This window comes from Hylobates moloch, unplaced genomic scaffold (genome assembly GCF_009828535.3).
Source record: "Hylobates moloch isolate HMO894 unplaced genomic scaffold, HMol_V3 SCAFFOLD_10, whole genome shotgun sequence".
NCBI lineage: Eukaryota > Metazoa > Chordata > Mammalia > Primates > Hylobatidae > Hylobates > Hylobates moloch.
The window spans coordinates 62,410,364-62,421,710 of NW_026652285.1; positions in this window are offsets into that span (position 1 = coordinate 62,410,364).

The following is an 11,347-nucleotide window of genomic DNA, read 5'->3' on the forward strand; positions in this document are numbered from 1 at the left end:
GCGCGCCCGCCCCGCGCCCTCCGTCCCCGCGCCGGCCTCCGCGCCCTCGCGCGCCGCAGCATCCCAGCCGCCGCCGCCGCCGCCGCCGCCGCCGCCGGGCCTCCCCGCCACCCCCTCCCCGGCCCGGCCGCCTCCCGCTGCCGCCGCCGCCATTCCTGGCGCCCGAACTCGCCCGACCGGGAGCCGCCGCGGGCAGGACGCGCGCTCCAGGTAAGCGGCCGGGCTGGCGCGGGAGGGAGGGCGCGCGGGGCTGGGCAGGTGCGCTGGGGGCGGCCTGGACCCTCCGCGGAGCCCCCACTCTACACCCCTAGGCTCCTCACCGGACCCTCGGGGCCCTCCCCGAACCCCTGCAGGAGCCTCCTTCTGGGATCCGCCGGACCCCTGGACTCCTTCCTGGATCCGCCCCCCCCCCCGGGCCCCCCCCCGGGGCCCCTCCCGGGACGCCTCCCAGAGACACCTACCCGGACCCCTCCCTGGACCCCTCCGACCCCGTGGACCCCTCTGCGATCCCTCCCCGGCCTTCTCCCCTTCCCGGTTGCCTCCGCAGTCCCTGCGCGCAGGTGGCTCCTCTGGGCGCGGGGCAGCGGGGGCGCGCTGCAGACCCGGACCAGGGAGGGGGCGGCGCGCTCGGCCAGGCCCCGTCGCGCCCCGGCCCGCTCGGTCCGGCGCCGCCAGGTGAGGCCCCACTACGGCCAGCCAGGCTCTGGCCGGGCCCCCGCGGGCTTCTATTTTGGTCGCGGAGGCCGCGGCCCCTGTGCACTGGACCCGGCGCAGCGCACTCAGACAGGTGGGGCAGGTTGGGCCGCAGTGGTCAGGTCGCCACCTTGGCGGTGAGTGCTGCAGGCCTCGGTTTCCTTTCGGGTTTTGGCTGCATTATTCTAGAACAGCCCAGGAGAACCACAAGCCTTAGCTTGGGCTGCACCTGTTGCAGCCGCCTAGTGAGCTGCAAGGGGCTGGCTCTGCTGGGGTTATGCCAGTAAAAACGTGTAAAGGAGAGTTGAACTCGTGGTTGTCCTCTTTATTTATCTGGCTTAGTATTTTGGGGGGTAGGTGGGGGAGTGGGTGAATGGGAGTCTGTAGGTGGGCAGTTTGCGTCAAGTGAGGCCTGGTGTCGAGGGCTGGGTCCTGCTTTCCGGAACGTTTTCCACATGAAGTTGCTTTGCTTTTGTTTTGAAAACCTCACTCTGTGTTGAGCACATCCCAGGCTCGTGGGTGGCCAGGCCCCCGAAGGCCAAGCTGGACGTGGGGCCTGGGGCCAAGCATCTCACCCTGCTGTTCTGAGTCTTTTCAAATCCACCAGGCGCCACGGAACGGAAGTTTCCTTTCCTGGGGGTGACGTGACACCAGTGGCCTGTCTCCTCATATGTGTCCTAGGCCTGGGGACTGCCTGCTGGCTGCCCAGGCGAGGTTATTTGGGAACGTTTACTGTGTCCCAGAAACAGGCAGCTCTGGCCAGTGCAGGGGCAGGATTCTGGTAGAGATGATAATGCCCTGATTGTCATTTTGACAGTTGGTGTCTGTGTATATCATGTCTTGGTAGTCGTCAGCCAGAAGAAGAAAGCAGGTGGGCTCAGCATACCCACCAGGGAGGCTGGGGTGGGACAATGAGGGATGCACTGGCCTGCTTCTATGAGCAAAGACTGCCCTCCCAGAAGGCCAGACCTTCAGACTAAGAAAAGTGTACGTGGTACACTCAGCGAGTCAAACAAAGAAATAAAAACACATCACTGGTGCCAGGAGCAGCCCTGGGGTACCAGGAGGGTGGGCCACTTAGGAGTTGGTAGACAGAGGAACTCAGTGGCTGTATTTCAGAGTGCAGACAAGCAAAAGGCCACCGTGGGGATGCAGAGTCCCAGCTGCCATGCCAGCCCAAGGTCTTGCAGCACAGCGCAAGGGAGGGACTCCATGGGAGGGGGCCCACCTCCTGACAAGCACACCCAGAGTCGTTGAAAATGCAGCCTTGCACAGACCCCTCCCTGAGTGCCTGGGGTCCTGGGCTGAGGTTTGGAGTGCAAGACCAGCGACCATGTTGCATTTGATGTCCAGTGGATCTGGGGCCAGGGAGATGCCCTTGGTGACATCATCCACTTGTGGACAGTCCTCTCCATGTGGACCGATGGAGGCAGATGTTATCTAGAGCCGCTTTCCTCACACCAAGCGGGTGTGTCTAGGCCAAAGCTTGGGAGTGCACGCTAATGGTCGGCTTTGACTGAGGAGGGAGGGAACGTCCGCTGCTGCCAGCACAACAGCAAACTCAATAATGCATTGCAAAGATCAATGGTTTTTCTCTATCTTCTGTGCTTCTGGATTGAGCCTGTTCAGGCTTCTGCCTCTCTTGGTTCCATTTCTGGTGGGGAGGGAGGGATGGGCGGGTCCAGGAGGGTGGTGGCAGATTCTCCTCCTGACCCCTGGAGCCAGAGCTCCGGGGTTGGAGCTAGGACCCATGGGGATGAAACTTGCCATGTGAAAATATAGACATAAACGTGCTATCGGCTGACTATTGAGCTTAGTTGCTGAGAGAAAGGCTGCTGCCTGCTGTTCCCAACCAGGGCAGTTATTTCTTCTTTGAACTTGGACAATAACAGGAAGAAGACTAGAAGGTGAGAAGGGAGGTGGCAGAGGCACCTGGGTTGGGTCCTCTCTTCCCTGGGCCAGGGTCCACCCTGGGCTTGGCAGGTGCAGCTCCTCAGCCCTGCCCATTGCATCCCCATCCCCATCACTATTGCCATCCAGGGTCCAGGGCTGCTGGAGGAGATAGCTGCTGATTCACTCAGGTGGAGAGGGTGTGCCAGGGCCTTCCCTGGAAGCTGGTTGGTGTTTTCAGCCCACTAGTTAAGGAGATCCTTGGGATAAGCAAATTGCTTTGCTGCTTGTGGCTCACTTTCCAGCTTCTGTGACCCTCCCTGAGTGAATTTGCCTTTACCTGGGGGTGTCACAGCAGGGGCCCCAGCTTTCTACTGCCTTGCTGCTACCCCTGGGGCATCAGCAGCCACCTTCCCACAGCACCTGGGCAAGCCTCAGTGGGGGGCAGGCAGGGTCCTGTTATTTGGTCCAGAAGTTTCAGATGCTGCCCATGAAAGCAATGACTGCATCCCTTCCCTGGATCACATCTAAGTGTCACCCCAAGATTTCTGGCTTTGATCAAAGCCTGATCCAGAGCTGTCACTCGGATCAGCATTTGATCCAAGCATCACTCTTTTGAGAACTGGGCTATTGATGTGTCTCATGGACATTTGTGGAGTGAATAATGATTTTAAGGAATTCCTTAATCACAGCATTGTGGTTATGTTAGAATAACCTTCACCCTTTAGCGATAGATACTGAGTGTTGGTAGATGAAATGATGTTTCGGATCTGCCTCAGATTAGTGTGGGGTGGGGAAGCAGAGGGGATGAGGAGGGGCGAGATGGTCTGAGTGGACAGTTTGGGGTCTGGATGAGAGTACCTGGGTTCTTTGTTCTGTTCTGGCTGCTTCCGTGCACTTTGAAAAGTCTCCATCATGAAAAGTTAATAATAATCGGAGATCTCCAATTCCTCCATGTAAAACATGCCATTGGATTCTTTACTTCATGATGGCATCATTCAAAGGTTTACTTTAAAAGACGTGCCAATCCATTAAGTAGAAACGTCACTCGTTAGTGTAGACTATAGAGAATGTGCCCTCTCCATGCACAAGTGCAGGCACTCAGCACGGAAGCCCATCTGGAAGGACACACACCTGGTATTCAGCAGATCGTTACGGAGCCGCCTGTGTGGACCTGGTGCCAGGCGCTGCCCCAGGCTCTAGGGACTCAGCCCTGACTGAAAGCAGCACTCCAGTTAGCAAAGGGTGGGGCGTGTGTGAATGTGAGTGTGTGTTGGGGGAGGAGAGGGAAGAGGAAGAGGGAACCTGTACTTTATCTCCTTTTTGTACTTATATATGGTTTGTTTCTGTTACAAAGAATTATTTTTGGAATTACGAAATGAATTTGCCAACACTGGTCTTCATTAGGTCATATACTTTCCTCCGGCGTTTTAAATAGGATTTGATTTGTGGAAGTTCATGTTTCTACACATCTTAATAACAGATGAATTGGCTTCCATGAGGCAATCAATGAATCAGTAGTTATTGACCCTCTGAGTATGTGCTTTGTGGGCTATGAAGGATAGAAATCAATATGCTACTATCAGCATTAGGGGAGACAAGACGAAGACCCTGACAATTAAATAATAGTATAGTCCAGCCACAGAAGGGTCATCCTTACACTCAGTACAGAAACGAAGGCCAAGTCTGGTCTGGAGCCTGCGCCAGGGGGGTCCCCATTGCCGGTTGGCTAATCTGGACTTGGGGCTTGTTCCAGCATTTCCTGCGGTGCCTTTGTTTTCTTCTTCCATTTAGTAGAGGATATGTTAAGCAACCTAAAGCTATAGCAAAAACGTAAGTGGTGCATGCTGCGTAGAAGTCTACAAAGTAAAAAGTAGAAGTTGCTTAGAATTGTAACAGTTTTTATATTTTCCTGATGTGTTGCAAGAAATTAGAGTTGCTTGAGCAGCCAGAACGTAATTTGCCTTGATGTAGAATTTGGGTGTTTGTTGGGCCTTCTGATTTGTATGTGTGTTTTGATTTTGTTTGGAAGGACAGAAAGTTTCCCGTTAGGCCTGCAATTGGCCCACTTGGTTCTCACTGTGAGTTTAGGAGCTTTTGTTTGTTGTTGTTCCTGACCGATGTGTCCCATGTGCTGTGAGGGCACAGCCGGGTGCTGCAGCAGGGTTGTGGTGGGGCTCTGAGCCCTGGGCCATCTTTGAGGGCTGAGGGTCTTGGCACACATTCATTGTCATGCTGCCAGGAGCCGCCTGCCTTCGCACCTGCACAGAACCACCCAGTGGGTGGACGCACATTCTTTTTCCCCATCTGGATCACACTTATCCTGTAGAGCCCCCTCCTTCTCAGGGCCCACAAGGAGCTGAGCCATCTGGGCGGGTCACAGTGCCGGCAACTTTGGTCCCTGGTGGGCGATGCTCCTGTGTCTTAGGTTCTCCACGTGAAGGGACTGCTTACCTTTCAGGGCCCTCCCAACTCTTGCACTTGTCAGCTTGATGAAGTTTCACTGCTTCTCCAGAAAACATGTATTGAATGTCAGTCATGGCTGGGGATGCCGGGGAATATGGTCAAGTGGAGGGAGATGGGAGGCTAATGAGAGGGGAGATAGTTCCAGGTCCAGCTGCTTAAGGGGCCAGTGGTTTGTTGAGAGGGTGGTTGTGATTTAAAATCAGGTGGCCCCTGTGCCTTGCTGAGCCCTAGATGTAGGGGAGGTGAGGAGTGGTGAGGGGACACTTAGGCACACATGAGCGATGACAGGAGGGCAGTGCGGGGCGGGCCTTGCAGGAGCTTGGGCAGCCTCCTCAGGTGGGAGGCAGGCTGATTTCAGGTGTTCTGCGAAGACGGAGCCAACAGGACTGTGATGGATCCCATGAGGGCTGTTGCAGCAAGCAAGGGATCCAGGATGACCCAAGAGTCTTGGATTGGATGTTGGAAGGATAGAGTTGCCATCACTCTGAGACTGAGGTCTGCAGGGGAGCAGTTGTGAGGATTCAGAGGGATGGTGTGGCTCAAGATAGTACAGGTGAGAGCCCTACTGAAGTGTCCCAGTGGAGGTGGGGAGGAGGAAGTTGGAGGAAGGGATCTGGAGTTTGGGGGAGTGTTCTGAGCTGGGACGCTAATCTTGGCATTATATTATAGCTATACAGATGACATTTTGAAAGGGAATTTGGATGAGACCACTAGGGAGTTGAGGTAGATGGAGAAGAGAAGAGGTCCGAGGACTGAGCCTGGAACAAGAAACCAAGAAGGTGCGGCCAGCGAGGTAGGGGATAACCAGAGGGGCCTGAGGGCATCCTGGAGGCCACGTGCAGCTTGTGTGAGAGGGAGGGTGACAGCGGAGGTCAAGAAGGTGAGAACCGAAGACAACCTTGGGTTTATCCACGTGGTCTGGGATGGTGGGCTGAAGTATGGGGTGAGTTTCTTGAGAGAAGGAAGGAGGGGAATTTGGGACAGCAGGACCCTATCGCTTTTTCAAGAATTTTGCTGCTGTGAAGGGCAGTGGGGAAATGGAGGGGGGTCATGGGCAGATAGGGCTGAGGGAGGCCCGCTTGGAAGGTTTGCATCCTGAAGAGAAGGATGGAGCAGAGCAGGAGGAAGCCGTGAGGTGGGTGGGAGGGACAGAGACTGGCTGGGGCCGCCCCGTCAGTGGAGGGTCCCCATGAGCTGCTGTTGACTCTCGGTGTGTGCTGTGCCTCCTCTTGGCCCCGGGGCCCACAGATGCATGGGGCTGTCCCGTCGCCGGTGGACTGTGAGCATTTGCCTCATCACCTTAGTGAGTGCTGGCATTGTCTCCAGGCTGGGCAGGGATGGCCTGCATTTTGCCTGCAACACTGACTCTCAGTTCCACGTGGACTGAACGCTGGAGGAATGGGAGTGTGCTTCTCTGAGAGTGGTCCCTGCACCAGCGGCATTGCACCCCTAGGAAATGCAGAGTCTCCCTGGCATCTGGAACTGTGGGGTGGGACCAGCCATCTGTTTGTTGTTGTTGTTGTTGTTTTTGAGACAAAGTCTTGCTCTGTCGCAAGGCTGGCGTGCAGTGGTGTGATCTTGGCTCACTGCAACCTCTGCCTCCTGGGTTCAAGCCATTCCCCTGCCTCAGCCTCCTGAGTAGCTGAGACTACAGGCACACGCCACCATGCCCGGCTAATTTTTTGTATTTTAGTAGAGACAGCGTTTCACCATGTCGGCCAGGATGGTCTCGATCTCCTGAGCTCAGGTGATCCACCCTCCTCGGCCTCCCAAAGTGCTGGGATTACAGGTGTGAGCCACGGTGCCCAGCCTCAGCCATCTGTTTTAACAGGCTCCCCAGAGGCATATGAACTGCTTCCCTAAGACAGGCCCACACTTGGGAGTGGGTGGGACAGGCCTATGGGGAGAAAGTAGTGGTCCCCAGGTTGGATGCACCTTAGACTTGGCGTGCTTTCCACATGGAGTCCCACTAGAGGCAATGCTGTCTTACTCAGTTTTGTTGACATGAATTATGACAAAATGTATTCACTTCAAACACACAGTTTAACTGAGTTTTGACACATGTAGATAGCCATGTGGCTGACACCATAATCAGGATATAGACCAGGATTTGGTAAGCTTAGGCCTGCAGGTCAAGTGTGCTGGGTCAGTTTATTTCAGAATCATCTATGGCTGCTTTTATGCTATTGCAGCAGAGGTGAGCAGTTGCCACAGAGACCATATGGCCCTGAGAATCCCCCTAAATTTCCCTGTTGCCCCTTTTCACTCAACTCCCTCTTCCCGGCAATTACTGATCTGCATAGATTAGATTATTATAGATTGGATTTATTTCTTCAATACTTTCAAAGTGGGAGCATATATTTGACAGTTGCTCCTAGATTTGTGATGGGATTACATCCTAATCATAAACCCATCATTAAGTTGAAGATATCCTAAGTCAAAAATGTGTCTGATACACCTGACCCGCCCAAAAGCATACCTTAGGCTAGCCCACCTTCAACGTGCGCAGAACACTTACATTAGCCTACAGTTGGGCAGAGTCATCTAACACAAAGCCTTTTTTTATAATAAAGTGTTGAATATAATTTACTGAATGCTGCACTGACAGTGAAAAGCAGAATGGTTGTGTGGATACTCGCAGTACCGTTTCTACTGGATTCGAATGGCTTTCACACCATTGTAAAGCCAAAAAATGATAAATGAAACCATTGTAATTGGGGGACCATCTGCATACTCTTTGTGTCTAGCTCCTTTCACTCTGCATAATGTTTTTGAGATTCTTACATGTTGCTGTGCATACCAGCACTTCATGTCTTTTTATTGCTGAATAGTTGGTGGACGTTTGGATTGTTTCCTCTTATGGGTTATTGTGAATCAAAGTGCTGGGAGCTACAACTCAACCACAAAGACTGCCAGTTAAAACGTGGGTAAATGTGTCAGTAAAGGTGATATACAAACGGCCGATAAACATGTGAGAAGGTGCTTAACATCATTAGTTGTTAGGGAAATGTGAATGAAAGCCACAGTGAGATACCACCTCGCACCTTACTAGCTTTCATTAAAAAAAAAAAAGGAGAGGGGAGGGAAATAACATAAGCATAGGTGAGGTTATGGAGAAATTAGAACCCTCATACACTCCGGATAGAAATGTAAAATGGTGTAGCTGTTTTGGAAAAAAGTTTGGAGATTCCTCAAAAAGTTAAATGCAGAATTACCATATGACCTAGCACTCCCACTCCTAGGTATATACCTAAAGGAATTGAAAGCAGGGACTCACACAAAAACTTATACGTGGCTGTTCACAGTGGCACTATTCCAGTAGCCAAAGGACGGAAACCCGGATGTCCAGCAGTGGATGAATGGGTAAGCTAAATGTGGTATATTCATACATGGCCTATGATTCAGTCATAAAAAGGAATGAAGTACTGATACATGCTACAATGTGAATTAACCTCAAAAACATTATTCTAAGTGAAGGTAGCCAGGCACAGATTAATAGCTGCATATTGTATTATTTCATTGATATGAAATGTTCAGAATGGGCAGATCTTTCCAGACAGAATACACATTAGTGGTTGCCAGGGGCTGGGGAGGTGGGGGAATGGGAAGTGAACACTTAATATGCATTGGGGTTTCTTTTGAGGTCCTGGAACTAGATAGTGGTGATGGTTACATAACATTGCGAATGTACTAAATGCCACTGGATTATACGCTTTGAAATGGTAAATTTTATCTTACGAGTATTTTACCACAATAAAAGATGATATAAGACATGCTGTGAGCATTCGTGGGCAAATCTTAGTGTGGACATATGTTTTTATTTCTCCTGCATAACTACCTACAAGTGGAATTACAGGGTTTCATGGTAAGTAGATGTTTAACTTGATTAAAAATCTGGCAAACTGCTTTGCAAAGCCGTTGTATCATTTTACGTTCCCACTGCTAACGCATGAGAGTTGCAGTTGGTTTACGTCCATGCCAACACTTGCTGTTGTCAGTCTTATTAATTTTAGCTATTCTAGTGGAAATGTGGTAGTGCTGTATCTGTGCAGTTTTAGTTGAGTGTCTTTTCATGTGCTTATTAGCTGTTTGTGTATATTCTTTTGTGAAGTGTCTGTTCAGATCCTTTGATCACTTTTTAATTGGGTTGTCTTCTTACATGTGAGTTGTAAGTGTTCTTTACATATTCTCGACTCAAACCCTTTGTCAGATATTTGTATTGCAAATATTTTCTCTCAATCTATGGCTTGCCTTTTTATCAGTTATATCTTTCAGTGGGCAGACTTTTTGGTTTTAAGTTGTTTTAACGGTTTGTGCTTTTTGTACCCTATTTGAGAAATCTTTGTCTAACCCATAGTGATAAAGATTTTCTGTGTTTTCTTCTGAAAATGTGGTAATTGTAGCTTTTATGTTTAGATCTGAGATCCATTTCGGCTGGGCGTGGTGGCTCACGCCTGTAATCCCAACAGTTCAGGAGGCTAAGGTGAGTGGAACACCTGAGGTCAGGAGTTTGAGACCAGCCTGGCCAACATGGTGAAACCCTGTCTCTACTAAAAGTACAAAAATTAGCTGGGTGTGATGGTGCACGTATGTAATCCCAGCTTCTCGGGAGCCTGAGGCAGGAGAATCACTTGAACCTGGGAGGCGGAGGTTGCAATGAGCCGAGATCGCACCATTGCACTCCAGCCTGGGTGACAGAGCGAGACTCTGTTCTCAAAAAAAAAAAAAAAAAAAAGATCTGCGATCCATTTTGAGTTACTTTTTAATGGAAAGAGCTAAGGATTGAGGTTCATTGTTTTACATGTAGACATCCAATTGTTCTCACATCATTTGTTTTAAAGTAAACAACAACAACAAGCCTATTCTTTCTCCAGTGAATTATGTTGGTCCCATGTTTGTAAAGTAATTGACCTTATCTGTGTGCCTTTGTTTCTGGATTCTGTTCTGTTCCATTATGGCTTATTCCTCATAGGTCCCAGTATCACACTGTCTCTGTAGTAACTCCTGAAGTCAGGTAACGTGACAATTTTGCTTCATTTTCAAAATTGTAGTGTCGGTTCTAGATCCTTTGCATTTTCTTATATACTTAAGATCAGTTTGTCAGTTTCTACAGCAAGCCTGCTTGGATTTTGGCTGGAATTGTATTAACTCCTTAGATCAATTTGGGAAGAAACATTGTAACAATATTTGGTCTCTTGAACAATGAGCATGGAATCTCCCTCTATCTATTTTCATCTTCCTTTATTTCTTTCAGCAGTGTTTTGTAGTTTTGAGTGTACAGGTCTTGCACATGTTTTATCAGATTTACTCATAAGTATTTCATATTATTATACATGGATTTTAAAAAATTTATTTTCCAGTTGTTAATTGTGATATATAGAAATACAATTGATTTTTTATATTTTTTGTTTATCCTGTGAACTTTGCTAAGTTGCTATTTAAGTAGCTTTTTTTGTAGTCGCCCAAGATCTTTCATATAGATAATTCTGATGATTATGAATAAAGACCAGTTTCTTTCCAGTTAGAATGCCTTTTACTTCTTTTTCTTCTTTTCTTTCACTTCTAGGACTTTCAGTACAATGATTAATGAAGTGGTAAAAGTGGACATTCTTGCCTGTTCCCAATCTTAGGAAGAATTTCAAGTTTTGTTGTTGTTGTTGTTAAGTGTGATGTTAGGTAAAGATATGAAGTGACTTTTACGAGGTGGTGGAAGTTTTTTCATTTGTTGAGAGCTTTTATCATGAGTAGGTGTTGAATTTCCTCATACACCTTTTCTGTATCTGTTGAGATGATCATAGGGTTTTTCATTTTTTGTTTGTAAATATGGTGAATTACACTGGTTAACTTTTGAATATTAAATCATTCTTGCATTTCTGGCAGAAATCCCACTTAGTCATTATGTATCTTTTTTATATATTTATTTTATATATTATATATATATATTTATATATTGCTGGATTTGATTTGCTGCAATTTTATTAAGGATATTTGTGGCTATGTCATGAAGGATATCGTTTTCTTTTCTGGTACTATCTTTTATATTGGTATCAAAGTAAAGTTTGCCCCACACAATGATTTGAGAAGTGGTTTCTCTTACTATTTTTGAATAGTCTTTGTAGAATTGGGCTTCTCTTGCTCTCCCCTCTCCTCCCCTCCCCTCCCCTTCCCTTCCCTTCCCTTTTTGGAGACAAGGTCTTACTATGTTGTCCAGGCTGGAGTGCAGTGGTACAATCATAGCTCAATCATAGCTCACTGCAGCCTTGACTTCCTGGGCTCAAGTGATCTTCCTGCCTTAGCC